This window comes from Lygodium microphyllum, chromosome 19 (genome assembly GCF_053477565.2).
Source record: "Lygodium microphyllum isolate KBCC chromosome 19, Lygodium_microphyllum_v1.1.10, whole genome shotgun sequence".
Taxonomy (NCBI): domain Eukaryota; kingdom Viridiplantae; phylum Streptophyta; class Polypodiopsida; order Schizaeales; family Lygodiaceae; genus Lygodium; species Lygodium microphyllum.
In genome coordinates, this window is record NC_141153.1 from 10,701,476 (window position 1) to 10,721,376 (window position 19,901).

General features: G+C 42.6%; 1 pseudogene; it reads right to left on the reverse strand.

Annotated features, from left to right (window-relative positions):
- Nucleotides 1–17,079: 17,079 nt before the first annotated feature.
- LOC148019556 (uncharacterized) lies at nt 17,080–19,504 on the reverse strand (annotated as a pseudogene).
- Nucleotides 19,505–19,901: the final 397 nt, after the last annotated feature.

A 19,901-nucleotide genomic window follows, 5' to 3' on the forward strand; every position in this document is an offset into this window, starting at 1 on the left:
AGGCTAAGAACTCAAACTAAAAACCTAGGAGGCAAAGATGAAACTATAGGCATCGATGCACGGTCAAGCCACGATGGGTTCTCAAGACCTTATTGCAAGCGCATGGCTATTACGAGGGTAATACTTGGATACAGGTTCCTAAAGCCCAAACGGCCAAAGGCAACATTCAAAAGCCACCCTCAAGCTTGAGCACCTAAAGCTACATAACACCTCAAACACCAATGATACAAAATCCTCAGGAGATAGCTTGTAGAATCGCAAACGTGTACGCCTATGAAGATTGAGCAAGTCTATCGACCCAAATCATAGCCTGCTACTCACATACCAGCCATCTCTAGCCCAATTAAAGCTCTTGAAGCCTCACTCGAATGTAGCAATGCACCATTACAAGCCATAGCCCAGCCTATTATACAAGTGGCCCAACCGCAAGCTCAGGCACAACCAAAGCCCCAACTGTTGAACTATCTAGTTCTATCAAACCCCAACCACCCACCGGCCTTAGATCCTCCTACGAGTGGAGATCCATTCTCACCTTGGCCGTGGACTTAGCGGAGAATACGAGGGATGACTTGGTTGCTTGTTTACCGTATGGTACCATGTGAGTGTAAGGGAGGGGGGTTATTTAAGGGAAGGAAGGTGCATTTTATAAGGTAAGGTCCCATAAATAGGGGATAGATAAGGGGTATTTTCATATATTTCTTACACACAGGTGACGTCTCCTTATTACTACTAGTGAATCCCCCGTGCTCAATATCTCTCCATAATATTTATAGCTCTTCGATCAAAGGCTCTAAGTAAACGTCCATGTTTTTTACCTTGTGCTTTCCAAGAATCAAAAGTGACAACATTAAATGTCCTTTTCTAATTTCCATGGACGAAGGAATATTATAGTTCACCAATACCACCGGCCATACACTATATGATGAGCTTTTGATGCCAAATGGATTGATTCCATCCATACCTAAACCAAATCTCAAATTTCTTGGCTCTTCTTTGAAAGCGGGCCATAGATTGTCTATATGTTGCCAAGCCGGTGTGTCAGCATGGATTCTCCACTTTTCATCACTTGAATGGTGACTAGCATGCCATGACATGAGCCTCCCAGTTGATTTACACTTAAACATAAGTTGAATACGTGGAATAATCAAAAAATGCCGCAAAACCTTGCAAGGCACATCTATTGATTTCATCTCCACTTCGTATCTTGGTTCACCACAAATAGGACACTCTAATGCGAACTCATGAACCCCACAAAACAAGACACAATCATTGACAAATGCATGGATCCTAACATAATCGAGTCCTCCAAGAGATGTCAAGTAATGCCTTGCTTGCTCTCTCCTAGTTGGTAATTTGTTTCCATTTGGAAGCATTTGTGATAATAGCCTACATATATTTTTAAAATGGAGTTAAGAAACCACAAATATTTGTAATTTTATGATTTATAAATCAAACTCAAATGATACGTACTTCAACAATGCATTCAAACTGGCATTACTCCATCCGCAAAATTATTTGCAATTTTAGTATCTCAAGGGATGCACGAAGAACAGAGTATGTACAACCTTCATACAATGGAGTGGATGATGCTACGTGGAGTAGGTCATCTGGCTCTCGAGTGTGACCTTCTCCCCGAATCTCATGCGAGAACAAATCATGCACCATGTTATCCAAAATCTCTTCCTCCACAACTTGATGGGGCATTTGACGAGGGCTACTATCATAGTTGTCATTCTTCACTCTCCTTGAAGCACTACAAGATATAGGCCTTATACCGACATTAAAAGCGACGGAAATGTAAATAACAAAATTTGCCCCCGTCGTCGCAAAAAACATCGTTATTGGAGATGCCATAGAACAGTCGGTATCAACGTCATTATTGGCGTTGGTATTTGCAACATTGATACCGACGCCAATAACGATGCTGATACCGATGGTCTGCGATGATAATAACGATGCCAATAACGACGCAAGTAGTAAATTTGCGACGCTAATAGCGACGGTAACAGGGAAAAAAAATTATGGCAAGATAGCAAGCTGCCTTGCCACATATAGCACTGTGTGCTTTATTTGGGCCATACAAAATAGTTTTGCATTGTGTACAATGCTCATGTAAAGAAAAACAAAGTATACTGAAATCATAATACTGATACATGAAATAAATACATGATCGCATAATGAAAACGATTGGTACAATCATGACAAGATATCACTACTACATAGAAAATGTCTACATAGATCAGGCGACCAAAAAAGAAAGGTGTGTGAGCTCCAGGTATCCAAGGGCGAGCTACATATTCTCGCCATCCGAAAGCTCGCCCCACCGCAAAGGAGCATCAAACGGACTCTGCAAAAAAAGAAACAACAACACATTAGTCCACCATACAATAATGCATTATAATTAAACATGTTAACTACGGATAAGAAAGATGAGTGACTTACAGGGCCGCCGCGTCAATCAATGCAGTGAGACCGTGCCTCTTTGCATATCGAGTCTTAAGGCCGGTCGGATCACGATTTGTAATGGAGTGCTGTAAAGAAAATAAAATACTAATTGTTAGAAACATGATTGTTAGTACAAAGGATATTGCAAAAAAATAAACAAGCAAAATAAAAGAAAAACTTACAAAGTCCTCCAAATATGTCTTATGGCCGCCACTCCCAAGATGATGGACCACTCTGGCCTCGAGTCGTGCCCTCGTCGCCTCACACTACTGACTCTAACATCCCAGAGAATCTGTAGCCTCCTCCCTCAGTTGGTGCCAGTTGTCTGTGTCTAGCCACTCGGGCTTTGCAGCCCAACTCTTGAGTGCCTTGTGTGCGTCCGATCGTCTGTGTGACATATATGTACGCATGCAGTCCATCATCCAGCCCGTAGAAAATCTATCTACTAAGGCTCGAACCGAAAACTCTTCATGCAAGGATGCTACTATGTAGCCCTTGCTCCCCTCCGGTATGTTCATCCAATGATCTAAGACGTTGTGCCGAAAAACTTGTTGGCACAACTCTCTCATGCGAGCCATCACCCTCCTCCCCTCATCATTCATGATGATGGCTCCTGACCTATTATTGACTAGATAGGCATATCTCCCTGGGGAGATATGCCTAAGATGGGTCCTCTCCCACCTGGTCCACGCTCCTGGGCATATCCAAGAGACCCCTATGCATTTGGTGTACTGATCGGGGTAATATCTGTCGGAGTGGCACCCATAGGGGTGCCACCTGCAGACGACTGAGCAAAAGCCGGAGTAACCGGAGTAGACGTCCCCACATGTGTGACAAATCCTGGAGGTGATACAACTCTAGCTGAATGACGAGACGGAGACACCGCGTCCGTGCCTCCACAGCATCCACCTGAGCCTGAGCCACGCTCCTTGGAACCGCCACGAGAGCGAGGAGTCACACCTGTATCCCGCGCCAATTGCAAGCTCACTGCCTCCGTATCTCTGCAGCATCCCCCTGACCCTGAAGCACTCCCTCCCTCTAGTCAAAGTCTAGAGTGTCGAGCGTGTCTGCTCGAAGCTGAAGCATCCAATTGAGCTGAAGTAGATCTAGCAGAGCGGCCTAACGATGTCCGAGACAGCTCCTGGTCTGCCATGGCTCTGAATCTCGCGATCTGTTCTGGAGACATGTGCATAAAAATATCCTGCAACTCCTCATCGCTCATCTCTCGACTCATCCTGAAAATATCACCTGCACAAACAAAAAATGATGTTAGCATAAACAATTTAAATCATACAAAGTACGGTAATATAAATCCTAAAAAAATGATCTCACTTAAAATGCATATCTTATGTACCCTTATAAGTGATTGGTCAACAAATTAAGTGGATGCTCCAAGTATGAAGTATCCTATGGTCCCATGTCAATCTCTTGACACAACTCCGCATACATTGGAAGGTCGATAGACATGTCACCACAAAAGGATGAGTCCACCTCGTTGTCAAAGAATTCTTGGACTCTTGTATTTCCAGCCGATGCTGGCTCCAAGCTTTTGGTGGCCTCCACCCCTTGCAATATCGACCCCTCCATTTGCATATTGTCTTCATCTATGCTCGAAACATCGCTTTGATCATATACTCTCGCACTTCGGGAGCTGAAGATATAACATACCACCATCGAGGTTATCGGGGGTTTGGATAGAAGATTACCTGTTCACAAATACGTACAAAAAGAGAGTTTAAACTATTGTGACATGTACCATGTCGTAATATAATTAACAAACAAGTGAGTCCATGCACCTGTTTACAATGGGCCGGCAACACGAAGGTGTCACGCAAATCCGTCCATTTTTTTTTAGAATCTATTTCAAGAAATCCAGATGGACCTCGTCGAACTGTTGCTCCAGCTCCTTCAAGTACCACTTTGAACCACTGCACATCGAATAGTATCATGGAGAAGCTATGGTAATCCACCGTAACAATACTTTGCAAGTTTTCAAAATACTCCATCTCATCTATAACCGTGTTTGGATCTGTTGCTCGTTGCCGGCTCTCTTGCTCGAACCTTGCCATGATACCATAGTCCATTGTGGAGCGCATTTTGTCAATATGCGACACGTGAAAATGACGTCCGCGCAACCACACTGCACTATATATTTTGTACTGTACATTGAAATACTCAAATTAGATGTCGCATATATAAAATATAGATACGAACAAATTCTAAACACCTCATCACCTTTTGACTACATCCCCTCGAGAATTCCCACTCCTCCATTGAGACCTCTGCCCCTTCGCGAGACGCTGCGGTCAAAAGCTCCATTGCATCAAAGTCGACAACCTATAAATGGCCCCACGTATTTCTAGAGTAAGACATCCTGCGATCACGATTGGTAGTACAAACTACCACAAATAAGAAAGCATTATGAACAATGGCTACACTCCAAATAGCAAAATGCGCACGCCAATTACAATCCATTCATAATACAAACCTGACATATCTTATGCCACTCATGGGATTTTAGTCTTGATAATTGGTCGTCTTTAGAAAATGCAGACCTGAGAGAATGCATCGTACCCGTCGGAGTGCGGATAGACTTGACTACTTGCTTCACAATGCGCTCTTCTTTAGTAGACAAAACCCAAGGAGAGTACGAGGTAGTTGCATGCAACCATCAACACTCGACTGCAGCCAAAGCGCCTCCATCTTACCCACCTCCTTCAAATCCATTCGTGCCCCTACAGTGTCTCTTTTTCCTGTGATGTGGTCCCATAGCAAGCTGCCCACATTCTTGAAAATATGCATGGGATCCAACAAGTGGTTGACCTATAAGTGGGTCCAATATGGCAACTTGTAGAAAACTGAGAACCGCCACATTCCATTTGGATGTGACTCCGCGTGGACCATTTTCAGCTCATACCAGATTGCGGCATTCATAGGTATTGGAGGTCATCCAAGAAAACCTTCCCTGAGTTCATGACCCTCTAGCAAGAAAGCGGCGTGTCCTTGATATACCATCTTCTTCATGGTTCGTGACCTTCTGATAACCAGGAAATCAGTGCAAATATAGGTACCAAAAATGTGCTAACATGGAAATAGCTTTTTGTAAATTGATACTTTGCAAATGTACCCCTTTGTCAAAAATCAAATATGAAGCAATGTAAAATGTGGAGTCCAAAAGGCTCACATTAAAAAAAATGTTGAAAGGAAAGGAAAGGTCAAATACCTTTTGTCTCATTCCAAAAATTGAAAGGTCCTTAGACTAAGCCAATGTATGAAAATTTGAATTTTATAATTAAAGAAAGGAAAAGGAGGTGGTTGTAGCCGTGGGATTTGGGGAGGTGGGAGGTTGAGGTGGTTACACCCTCTCTCTTCCTTTATCTTCTTCTCTCACGGTTCATTTCTCCCTCTCTCATTTTGGCACAACTCTCATCTTTCTTGTTATTTCTTCCCTCTCTTGTGCTTTCTTTGCAAGATCTCATGGAGAGTGAGGAAGAGGAAGAGGGTGAGGATGGTTTTAATCTATCTATTTCTTGTGTGCCTCTCTCTTGTGTGTTTGGAGAGCATGGTTCTTGGTGAGAAGAATGAGAGTTTCCTTGCAGGTTTTGTGGCCAACAAATGTATTTGCAGCCTCTCTTGGCCGGTTCGTGGTTCTTATGGTGTCGTGGCAAGGTGCTCTTCATTTGGTGCACTGGCCAGGAAAGAGGTGGCTATGGAGCTTGCAAGAAAGAAGGGTTTCAAAGGCTTTCTTTTCAATAAAAATTTCATGTTTAATGATCTTCATGGAATAACATTGACGACTATCCAAGAATTGCACGGAAAAGAAGATCTGAGGTGAGAATCAAGAAGAAAGGAAGAAGGTTTAACTACCCTGTTTCTGCGTATGCATCCCTACCCCTCGGCCACTTTTCTCTCCTCCCTGCACTATCCACTTTTGCCTCCTCCATATGTCGCCCTATCCAGTCCATTTCAGTCCAAGCAAAATGGAAATGATAAGACCACGGCTCGTGCAAGAGATTTGAGCTTCATTAATGGCAATGATGGCATCATGAAGGATATTCATGGACGAAGCAGTTTGTCGAGGCTGGCGTCGAAGGTGGATGAATTCTCTGATGCGAAGTGGGCCTTGTTGAGAAGCGATTCGGGCAGGCAAATCGCTGCGCTGGCCAAGCCCTACGATGGACCCAACAGCGAGGCTTGCCGTATGGATGACTACTGCTGGGAGGTCTCCATGAGCATGATGAACGAGAGCATCCTTCGTTAGCACCACCAACGTCCTCCTCAATACTGTCGGATCCTCCACAGGTGTAGTAATGCTCTTCTCCTTCTACGCAACAAGATCCACGTCCCAATCTTCGTCGCGGCTATAGCACATTTTTCCTACCTTGGCCTTATTCATCCACGTGGAATGGCATCGACTCTTTCTGAGACGACTTTAAAAATGGAGAAAATTCACCCTGAAAACCTTAGTATTAAATACATTAAAATAAGAGAACCCATTTTATATGGTATCCCTTTTAATGATTACTCATATGCATATCTTCTTCAATCCTGAAGTCATGCTTCCTTTCATCAAGGCTATCCTTCAAAACACCCAAGAACTTTATGTTTTCTTTTCCTTCTTACTTGTTTAATAAAGCTTACCTTTCCTTTTTCTTTCAAAACAATTGGGTGGGAGAACTCCAATGCAATATCCTCTGCTAGGGTGTGCTTTCTTGATTTCTCTTTTTTCGGATCTCTTTTTAGACCTTCATGGTGTAGTTATTATTTCTTTCCTAACTTGAGTGTGACATTGGTCTTGCGTTCAATTTGTTGGAAAACCCTATCCTTTGTGTTTTTGTTGTTTTGGGTGTTTGCTACCTAGGCTTTACGACCTAGTTATGTTTTTCTATTGTGTGTTTTTTTTCCCCTTCCAATGACAATTCAAAGACAATGAAGACCAAAGAAGAAACCAAAGATGAAGATGAAGATTTTTCCAAGAGCTGATCGTGGTTCTTCTTCAAGTTTGTTCGCGGGGACACTTCACACTTAAGCGTGGGAGGAATGATAACTAGGAAATCAATGCAAATATAGGCACCAAAAATGTGCTAACATGGAAACAACTTTTTGTAAATTGATACTTTGCAAATGTACCCCTTTGTCAAAAATCAAATATGAAGCAATGTAAAATGTGTAGTCCAAAAGGCTCACATTAAAAAAAATGTTGAAAGGAAAGGAAAGGTCAAATACCTTTTGTCTCATTCCAAAAATTGAAAGGTCCTTAGACCTTAGCCAATGTATGCAAATTTGAATTTTATAATTCAAGAAAGGAAAAGGAGGTGGTTGTAGCCGTGGGATTTGGGGAGGTGGGAGGTTGAGGTGGTTACACCCTCTCTCTTCCTTTATCTTCTTCTCTCACGGTTCATTTCTCCCTCTCTCATTTTGGCACAACTCTCATCTTTCTTGTTCTTGCTTCCCTCTCTTGTGCTTTCTTTGCAAGATCTCATGGAGAGTGAGGAAGAGGAAGAGGGTGAGGATGGTTTTAATCTATCTATTTCTTGTGTGCCTCTCTCTTGTGTGTTTGGAGAGCATGGTTCTTGGTGAGAAGAAGGAGAGTTTTCTTGCAGGTTTTGTGGCCAGCAAATGTATTTACAGCCTCTCTTGGCCAGTTCGTGGTTCTTATGGTGCCATGGCAGGGTGCTCTTCACCTTCGGGAGTCTAATTGTGGCCCGCACAATGGACATGCATGATAACCTGAGGTAACTAGACCTGTTCCAACATCACGACCCAGTGAATACAAGCTTGAACGAGATAAAATATAGATATTACCAATGAGAACGGAAGCCTATTTACTTGAGCAGTCTCCAAATCCCGGAAAGTCATGCATCATTCACATGAGAATGGCTCGAATATTGGCAAACCGCCGACCATCGCGCTTGCCCATATCTTGCACGGTGACCCCCTCCTCCCACAAAATCTTAAGCTTATCGACTAATGGACAAAGATACATGTCCATATTTTTTACTTTGTAGCAGCTGGGGACAAGTAAGCTAAGGTTGAGATGTCCTTTCTTCGTAGAAAGCCATGGAGGGATATTGTAGTTGACAAGGACTATAGACCACACACTGTAAGAAGTTGAGCACATACCGAATGGGTTCATGCCATCCATTGCAAGATCGAGCCGAAGATTCCTTGGCTCTTGGGCAAAGACTGGGAAGGTAGAGTCAATGTGGCTCCATGCGTATGAATCCACTGATATTCGTTGAACTCCATCGGTGGACCTATTCTACGCATGCCACGTTGTCAAGCTCGCCATGCTGGACGTATGAAACATGTGGTTTATGCGGGGGATAAGCGAAAAGTGTCTGAGAACTTTTTGAGGGATGGTTTGTCCTTGCAAGCCCTATTGATACTTGTGAGCACCATACTTTGGACATGTCTCCATAGTCTCATATTCTCCTCGAAACAGTATACAATCATTGATACATGCATGGATGTTGTTGTAGTCCATGCCAAGCTTTCGTAAAACATGTTGTGCATCATCACGAGACTCAGGCATGGTATTTGGAGGTGGTAATATATGATATTTCAATAACCTGAAAAAAATCATAAAACACCTTGAAAAAGCACAAATGTTTTTAATAATAGTGCTGAAAAAAATCAACAATGCATATGTGCAAGGTACCTGAACAACTTGGTCACACTCGCATCGCTCCACCCGTATTTTGCTTGCACACTTAAGAGTGCAAGGAGTGTCTTCAGGCGAGATACTCTGCACCCATCATATAATGGTATGGATGCTTCCTCTCTAAGCGGATCAGAAGTCTCGACATCCATGGGAATCAATGCATCGATCATTGCCTCCATCTCAGGCTCCAAGATTGTAGGTAGGTCTGGAAGGCTGCATGTCTCCTCTAGCATTGACGGTATGGATTGGCCTTGCAAGTGGTGGATTGGCTCATGCACTCCATCCATCGCACACCCACGAACTCTTCTAATTGGATGCAAAGGGTACACTCCTCCTCGGGACGAGACGTCACCTCCCTGGATAGAAAATTTAACAACCAGACTCAATCTTACTATATATGGTATTCAATTAGCTTGCGAGTACAATGCATGATTGATATTAGCTTTTCTTACCGTTTGCTGAAAATCCGCAATCGTCTGATCAATGATCTCAGATTGAAACTCGCCAAATAGTCGTACATGTTCTGTAGACAATCGACGTTTTCGTCTAATTGCCAGCTTGCATTGAGAGTAAGGACATGGGACCTTCATCGTTTTCCATTTTGTCTACGTTACGACAAACAATTTGTTTTTGCTATCATTCTTTTTTTCTTTCTTAAATTGTTCTTCTCTCCTTCCATCTCTCTCTTTTTTTTTCTTTCTTAAATTGTTATCCTCTCCTTCCATCTCTCTCTCTTTTTCTACGTTATGACTACGACCACGATCACGACCACGACCATGATGACTACGACTACGACTATGACCACAACTATGACTACGACCACGACCACGACTACGGCTATGGCTACGTCGACCACGACCATGATCCACGACCACGATTACAACTACAATGACCACGACCACGACCATGACCATGACCACGACCACAACCACCATGACCATGACCACCACGACCACCACCATGACTACGACTACGATCACGACTACGACTACGACCACGACCACGACCACGACCACGACCACGACTACAACTATGACTATGACGACCACGACTACGACTACGACTACGACCATGACCACGACCACGACCACGACTACGACTACGACTATGACTATGACCACGACTAGGACTACGACTATGACCACGACTACGACTATGACTATGACTATGACCACGACTAGGACTACAACTACGACCACGACCACGACCATGACCACGACTACGACTACGACTACGACTATTTATATAGAGATAAAGAGAGAGAAAAGAGTTGAGAGAAGAGAGAGGAGAAAGAGAGAGAGATCCGACTAGAGCAGTTGACACCCATAGTCAACACACCGTGGAAAACACAAGCACTAATTGAAATTGAATTATGGCAAGAAAATGCACCACAAAACAATAGTTATAATACTCGAGGTAGGATTTCAAAATCTTACTGATTTCAATCGGTCATGGATGCCATACTATGGGAAGGTTGCACTCACTAAGAATAGAATTGGCAATTCACCTCATCTTCTCTCCATCATCAATAGAATTCTCCTTTACCATTTACAACTCACTTACCTTCTCTCCACACTATTGCACACTATAATCTCTATGAGGGCATGAGATTGGGATCTCCACAGATACCAAAGCATGATCTCTAGCTTGGTGGTTGCATATATACTACTACTACTCGTGGAATACAAGTTAAAATAGTTATTATGCTCAAATATATGCTTGTTAGAGCATAAATTTGTTCCTAAGACTATTCTAAGGAAGAAAGAGGGTTAATGATAAAAGAGTGTCCTTCATTGAAAGTGATTTTATATTATATTTATTAATTAAAATTGATAGTTGAGGATGAGTTTCCTAAGAGATCTTGTGGTGATGCTGTTTTAGTTTTGCGAAGCATATGAATGATGCTGTTTTAGTTTTTTGCATTTGTCTTTTTAAGAAGAGTTTGATTTTTATGAAATATCCAAAGTTATTTTTGGATTTACGTTATGAAAAATGAATGTTTTTCATACTGATAGGCTGATTGCCTTCGTTGTATACTTGCGTGGTGGAGGCTAGGACAAGCCCCATGTATGAGAGATCTCTTTGCATGAAGAACATTATGCTAGGAGGCACAAGTATGCTAGGGCTCTCTAGCCATATATCCCTTAGGTTTGTTGAGGATCGGCCTAACCCCTATGAGCCTAGGGGTCTTATTTACTTTTCTCTCTTTCTCTCCCTCTCTCATTTCCTCTCCCTCCCTCACCCTCACCCTCTCTTTCTCTCTTTCCCTATTAGGTTTAATGATTTCTCTCTCTCTCTCTCTCTCTCTCTCTCTCTCTCTTTTCTCTCTCCTCTCCCTCTCTCATTTCCTTTTCTCTCTTCCTCTCCCTCTCTCATTTCCTCTCCCTCCCTCATCCTCACCCTCACCCTCTCTTTCCCTATTATGTTTAACATCTTTTCTCTCTCCTCTCATTCTCTCATTTTTTCTCTCTCCTCTCCCTCTCTCATTTTCTTTTGCTCTCTTCCTCTCCCTCTCTCATTTCCCTATTATGTTTAATGTCTCTCTCTCCCTCTCTCTTTCTCTCTCCCTCCCTCTTCCTTTTCCATTTCCTCCCCCTCTTCCTCTCCCTCTCTTTCTCTCTCTCCTTCCCTCTCCCTCTCTCATTTCCTCCCCTTCCCTCTCCCTCTCCCTCTCCCTCTCTTTCTCTTTCTCTTTCTCTTTCTCTCTCATTTTCTCTCCCTCTCTCAATATACACAAATTATATTTAAAAAAGTAAAAGAGAGAGAGAATACACTCTCCCTCCCCCTCCCTCTCTCATTTCCTCCCCCTCCCTCTCCCATTTTCTCCCTCTCCCTCTCCCTCTCCCTCTCCCTCTCCCTCTCTTTCTCTTTCTCTCCCTCCCTCTCCCTCTCTCATTTCCTCCCCCTCCCTCTCCCTCTCCCTCTCCCTCTCTTTCTCTCTCATTTCCTCTCTCATTTCCTCTCCCTCTCTCAATATACACAAATTAAACCCTAAACAAGTAAAAGAGAGAGAGAGTTGACTCACCGTAAAGATTCGAAGAAGGGTTTGGCGGCTCAGGCTCCTCTTCGCGACGGCGGCTCCTCTTCACCCTCCATATACCTCCTCCTCTTCTTCGCGAATGATGGCGACGGCGGCAGTGAGAAGCCTTCTTTCTCTCTTTCTCTCCCTCTAAGCAAAATGGTCACACTCTCTCTCTCACTCTCCCTCTCGAAAACTTTCGTGAATGCGCGAAATGAAACACGCTCGGATTTCACCCACGTTTTTTTTTCTCTGTGGAGCGTCGCTATTAGCGTCGCATTTGTGACACTAACAGCGACACAAATAGCGACACTGCTATTTATCATCACTAATCGGTGTCGCTATGGCCTGATATCCTTATAGTGAAGACTTTGTCTTCTCGCGTCGACTCTTTGCATCTCAACACCTTAGAGGGAGCATTTGAGGATATGGCACTGTGTCCTACTCAACCACAAAACGGAGTTATACAATGTTATATAAAACATAGGCCAATAATCTTCGTGCAAAAAAAAAAAGTGCTTTTTCTTGGTCCCATTCTCCATACATACTAAGGTGTGACATTGTGATTCGATGTGCTCGAAAAATACACCCTCGGCAATGATTATACATGCATTTAATTTTTTATCGAAGCCATGCATCTTGATTGTGAAGACATAATGTTTCATCCTCACTTGAGGATGCGCTCATTGACTCAGCACGTACCCTACTAAAAGAGGATGACGACATAAAATTTGTTATCAATGTCTACCTTACTGTACTTGACATGCTCACTCTCAAAACTTAAAGGAATATTAATCCCTCTAAAAAATTTATTTTTTAATAATACCTAAATACCATAACAATTCATAACATGATCTATGTGCTAACATGACCATAAAACTCTTGTTATCACAAAATTTTAAACAATGCATCTCTATGCGCGTCTATCGGCGCGTCTATAAGCACAAATGTCTGCAATATACCCGCTCTCTCAAACGTGCAAATAGATGCGCTTATAGATGTTGGACACAAATTGAAAAAAATTTCAAAATATGGATGGTGTGTCTTTCTTTTCAAAGCATGCCTTTCCTACATTTTTTGTGGGTTTTTTCCATTGTTTTGAGCTCCAGTTCAGTCATCATGCAGTCTACCTTACTCAATCACTTCATGAGTCACCTCTTCCTTCACTTGAAAGAGGCAAGGAGGCAAAGAAGAAAGGGCAAAGAGAAGAGAAAGGACAGAACAAGAGAAAAAAAGAGGAGAAAATAAGAAGCAAAGAGCAAGAAAGAGGGAGGAGGAGAGAACAAAGAAGCAAAGAGGAGAAGGCAACCTACCAAGAAGAGGGAGGAGAAGGAATTTGCAGCCGCGTCGTCGCCCACCACAACAAAGAATCAAGGTGAGTCCTTTGCCTCTCTCTCTCTCTCTCTCTCTCTCTCTCTCTCTCTCTCTCTCTCTCTCTCTCTCTCTCTCTCTTGTGTTAGTTTTTAAGCTTATAAAATAGGAAAAAAATGGCAGTGGCTTGTCAGACTGTCTGACCTACTCGCGTCTACAGGCACATCTGGAATGCAGAGGACACGCACTTGTAGACGTGCACAGGGTTTTGAAAGCATGTGAGATGGATTGCCACGTCTGAGAGCACGTCTATCTATAGACTAGACACCGCCATAGACGCATTTTTTTTCTTCTTCTTCTTTGCTCTGGGTTCTTTTGTGTAGTGGTCAAGGCTGGCGCGTCTAGGGCCACGTCTCTGATTTGCAGAGGCGACGCGCTCCTAGATGCGCCATGTCTGAATAAATCACACTATTAATCTTAATTTATGTGGATAATTGGGATGACAGTGCACGTGTAATAGCGTGTCTATTCTATAGAATAGACACACTATCAGATGCGCACAGTATTTTTATTTTAAAAATTTTGATTTCTAGTATTCATTTGTTTTTTTATTATAGATGTGGAATCTTGGTTCATCTAGCAAAATCCACACCGTCAAAGTTCAAACGAACGCGATTGACGAGCCAACATTGCAGACCTAGCTACATGACAAGAACTTCCACGAGATAGAAGAGATAGCAATTGGAGCAATCTCAATGATAACAGAGAACATCGACCTCACCATAGGTGGAGTGAACGGTGCGATGTGTAAGATTGACCTATCGACACAACAAACGATAAGATGATATCAAGAATCCAAGTCATGATCCAATCTACAAACCAACAATGCAAATGATACATACTATGCATAAATATGCAAAAATGTTACTTCATCTAACCACATTGACCTACGCAAGCAGATGTTCCGACTATACATTCAAAACCACAAGAACACCCAATGCCAAATGGAGTACCATCCTACAAATCTACAAAATCGCAAGTACAAACTAGATGAGAATGGCAAACATCGCTAGGAAAAAATCAACAATATACATCAACGGCTTCGCAACCTACAACAATCTCCAAAAATTGATGGCCACATCCAACCAAATATCGACAATGAACGACATCTTGTAGCAGATGATAAAATTGCAATCAACACAAACCCTCCTACAAACTTCACAATCTTCATTTTCATTTAAAACAACATCGCTAACTCAAATCCACTTAACTTGCATGATTCCTCAAAGATATACTCGACAGACTTGAACTCACGTACGAAGACTCGGTCGACAATCCACTACAAGCAAGTATTGCCCAGGTGCTTTTGGATACGGAAACAAACGGCATCACTGCATACACAATTGAGCTCCTACACTACGGATTCAACATCTCGCTCAAGAAGTTGGTACAAGTCACAAGAAAAGAAGGCAAGGATACACTAGAAGATTTCATGACAAAGAACCACTACACACATGGTCATGAAAATCATGCAATAACGATCAATAAGGCCACATACTTACTAAGCAAAGAGGTTTACACCTAGAAACACGGTACTAACTCCGATCCATTTAGCAACATAATACACGTAACAGGCTTTAACGATGTCAACTTTCTCAAACATCAATACTTTATTTATTTTTTTAAAAGTCTCTAACGATGGCAACTTTCTTGCAAAATTGCAAATCAACAATAAATCAAACTCCTACTAGCGCCAAAGTTACAACCTCAACCACTACAAGTCGTGCCACCAGCTCAAGCAAATCCACATTATCCAACACTGTCTGCAACCAACACCCATGAGGTGGTCCAGAAGTGCCAAAATAGAGACACAAAAGCAAGCACTTCATCTACAGCATAAGATGCAAGTGAAATAGCAAGGAGTACTTAGGCCACACGACAAACATTCAAAAAAGAATCCAGCAACACCAAGAAATCCCATCAAGAAAATGAAGAAAGACATTGAAATATTCCAACCATTCGAGGATAACTTTGAGGTTAACATAGAAGCAATAGTTGATAGCATAGACGAGGCTAGGAATTCTAAGTAGGACACCATCCTTAAGAAAAATGCAACCGTGACAGTCTACAACAACCTGCATGGACACCCAGCAAAATCTAAAGAATATTATTTTTTGAAGAGAAGAAACCTCATTCATCATAGAAAAAAAAGTGTACATGTTCAGATCCAAGCTCATTGACTCCAAATAAATAAGTATAGATATTTTCATTTCCAGATTCTCCATGTTTTTAAACAACGTAAATTCTTATGTACAAACATTTTTCTGTGCAAATCATGTGACGTGTCCAATGACCATTAGCCAAAAGTACTACTTATTAAACATCCAACAATTGCATATGATACTTCATTCGAGTTTACTTGGCTGAATGTGTCAACCTAGTTTTTAATTGTCATAGGGGTTGTCATGGGGTGGGTGTGTGTGGGGGGGGAGGGGCGGGGCGCGGTAGGTGTCAGGCAAGAGGCACCAACACCATCCCACCAGTCACAAGGCTCGCTGTCAATGCGACAGGAGGCGAGAGGCGCCGACCAGTCACAAGGCTCGCAAGGCAACGATCATTTCAGGAGGATGAGGCGCGCACAATATGCTCAGCGGACTATGCTCAAGGAACGCATAATAATATGCTTAATGGCACCAACCACTCTGAGTGTTCCTGCGTTAACCTTGCACAGCCCGCTTAATGCTGGCGAAGCTTAACGCTCACCTAGCTTTTCTTTTTCAAGCCTTCGTGTTTGTTTTTAGCATGAAAATTCAAATTCAACTTCCCATGTATTTTTGCTTTTCCGTTTACATTTGCACACCTGCGTACTGGGGCGCATCTTTTCTTCCAAGCTTATTGTGCTTTTAGAAAATTTTCATTATTGGGCTGGGTGAAATCCGCCCTCTTCATCTCTTACGGCAGGTTTCCCCTATGGTTAACCAGGAACTTTTGACAACCATTTCTCACATGTAAAGATGGATCTTTTTTTGTCACTTCGTATTTCTTTCAGTGAGTTTCACTTATTTTGCTTCTTTTACTTGATACTTTCACGTATTTATGAGATTGATGTAATCGTCTCTCTATTCGTATACCATTCTCATAAGTAGAGGCCTTAAGTATAGAGATCTTATTTTGTCTTAATATCACTTCTTTCCCTTCATACTTTTACATATCACTTCTTACTTTCACAGAGTACATCCTACTTTCACATGTGAGAAGGACGAGATCTTCTGTTCACATGGCAGTTATATACTCTGACTCCACTCTATTAGTGGTAGGACCAGAGTTAATCCTTGACTCTTATTTTTAACTAATTTTCTATAATTGCAAGGAAAGCTCATATCCTCTATTATTAGTACAAACGATCACTATGGCTTAAGTAGAGGTAAGCCACAAATTATATTGTTGTGAGAGCCTCTACTGTTCTCGAAAAGGATGCCTAAAGCCGGTGACTGATGATTTTAGCTTAGAAATGCATAGTCGAATTAAATGTGTTTCTAGTTTACTAAGAGCTTACGAGAAAATATGTATGCTTGTTCTAATTTTGGAGACTTTACAATCAATTTGCTTATACATTAAGCTCAGAAGAATAAACATGAGAACTGCATCACACAATTAAGGCAAAACTGAGAGACTCATTAGTCAATGTTTCCCAGACAATACAAACAGTTCGAAATACTTATTTTGCTGTTTGAAGGGTGAAAATCTCTTAATGCAACTGTCAAATCTAGAATAAGAGGGCAAGCCAAAATTAAACTCTCTACTGATTGTTGAATTTAGAGGTAAGTAGTTCTAATCACTAGATAGATGATCTTCTTGGATTTCCCTCTCTGATGGGCTGAGGTGTATCTTGGCAGCAGCCTTTCTGAGTGCCCAGCTGGCGCGCTTCGTCCACATGGCGCAGCTGCTGATCAGCTGGTTGCCCCATGCATCCTCTCCGCTGATGCCTCCATCTGACAAGCTTTGCTTCTTGACATTGATGTTAGGCTTCATCTTATGCACATGGCTGAGCTCACTCCACACCACCAACACATCATCCACTCGCTTGCTTAGCTTCTGCAGTGGAGGCAACTTCCATGCTCATAATGCTTCATCAAACCCCAGCTTCAATGATTGACAATTGGAGTATTCATTAAAGCCCTCTGATGGCTTTGGACAGCCATAGATCCCTCCCACTTCAAGCTTTTTACTCTCCAGTACTCTTGCCTCATGCCTCTTCTCATTAAACTTGCCACAACCATCTGCATTCTGAACCCAATCATCAGCCTTAATACTGGCTTTGTCATCTCCTTCCTGATCAAAGGCTTTTGGATGATCATCCTGCATCTTAAGCTATGTATTCTGCATCTCCATTGTCTTCAATATCTGCTCAGATGATTCTCCCTCTCTATGAACCTTGCCTCTTGCGACTGACTTCAACCTTCTATAGATGGCCTCCACAGAGTCTTCCTCTACCTCAAATGTCAATGTCAGTGGGTCTGTTCCCTCCCACTCTCCTCCTGAATCACAGAGGTGCTTCTTTTCTAGGCTGCAATCATCCAATGCAAATGCCTTGCCTAGCTTTTCCCTGCAAAGATCATCTCTGTTCACATAGAAACTTCTCCTGCAAATCTCTTCGATCTCCCTAAAAGGAGAGAATTCGGCAGCTGGTGGCTGGTAGTTATCCAAGAAGCTCAAGTCCTTGATAAGGGCTGGCATGGTCAGATTAGCATCATAGTCAAGGAGCATGGACCCGAGGTTGAGGATGCCGTGCGGCCGGCCGGACGGACGTCGGATTTGCATGGCAAGGGATTGAGCTCCTTGGAAGCCCCTTCCTCTTCTGGTAAGGTTAGAGAGGAGGACTCTGACCGTGCCTAGGAGGGAGTCCTTGAACCTTCCAGCTTGGCAGTGGATTTCCACTGTGATGGCTGCACTTTCGTGATTGAGGAGGTCTTCCTCTACTGGGAATTAGGTGAGCCTGGCATTCCATGTTGGGTGGAGATCATGAGAATTCACCACCTGGGTCCTCATCTTCAAGCTTGGCTGGATCCATGCCATTGCATAGACCTACATCATCTGCCCTGCATTGATGGCCTTCTCCTTCTTCACATCTTGTGCTGATATGATGTTGATCTCTAGCTGACTTGGCTTCTTGTCCTGCAGCTCAGCTGCTGACTCAGCCTGCCACGTGGCTGCTGAGCTGGACTGGCATCTGGCTATCCACCCCATAATTCCTGATTAATTATTGCAATTGTAATGCAGTTGCAGCCAAGAGAAGTTGCTCAACATATATATATATATATGCTCAAAAAAGTAAAACGGCACTTCGGGGAAAATTAAAAAATCAGAAAAGGAGAGCAGCCCCTCTGTAAAATTAATTAGATGGAATAATCAGAAGGAAAATTGTAGCAGAGATGTACTTGCGAGCAGTACGAAAAAGAGTGAATCCTATAGCCATCAAGAGAGGGGGAAAAAAACAAAAAGAAAGTCTAGTAGAAAAAATGAAGTTAGCACAGATCCATGAAGCAAAAGCAATGCAAATGAAGACTACTGTCCCGAAAAAGAAACAGGTATAAGATTAAGATGCAAATCATGAATTAGGATGAACAAATAGCAGAAACAGAAATAGCTGAATTAGTGTGAGATTAGGAGTAGAAAGGCAACGTCAAGAAAGCACAATATGGGACTACAAGAAATCCCTTGAAGGAAGAATCTTAGGAAAGATGGATTAATCGATCAAACCGCAAGCTTGCAGCTGTACATGAGAGAGAGAGAGAGAGAGAGAGAGAGAGAGAGAGAGAGAGAGAGAGAGAGAGAAAGAGAGAGAGAAAGCCATGAAATTGAAGGAAGAGATTGGGAGGTAGACTTGGATGGATTGATGGCTACTGTAGTTGATGGCCATACTGTGAGAAGGGAATAGAAGTATGGCATAGTTAAAGAAAAAGATTGAGAAGAGAAGAGCGGATCGAAGGGCATTTGGCTGCTCATGCTGGTAATTGTGGAGAGAGAGAGAGACACAGAGAGAGAGAGAGAGAGAGAGAGAGAGAGAGAGAGAGAGAGAGAGAGAGAGAGAGAGAGAGACGAGGGTGGTGTGCAGGGCAAGAGAGGAGCAAGCCCGCATGCACGAAGGCCAGCCTCCTCTCTCCAACTCCAGTTAAAGAATGATTGCGTATTTATGATTATTATTAAAATGTTTTTAATTAATTATTCGAAGTTGATTATTATTATGGAGCTGGGTGGTTGTTGTCATAACGGAGTTATCCAGCCTGTGCGCCCCCTCCACTCCAAGAATCGCCCTCCTAAAAAGCATACCAATAAAAAAATTTGTTTGGTTCTCAATATGTAAAGCCTTAGGGGTAGCGTGAATGTGGGCATGTGCCACACATTTGCATTACCCCCAAAGGCTCTGGGCATCACACCTAGTTATGATATCAAATACTAGGT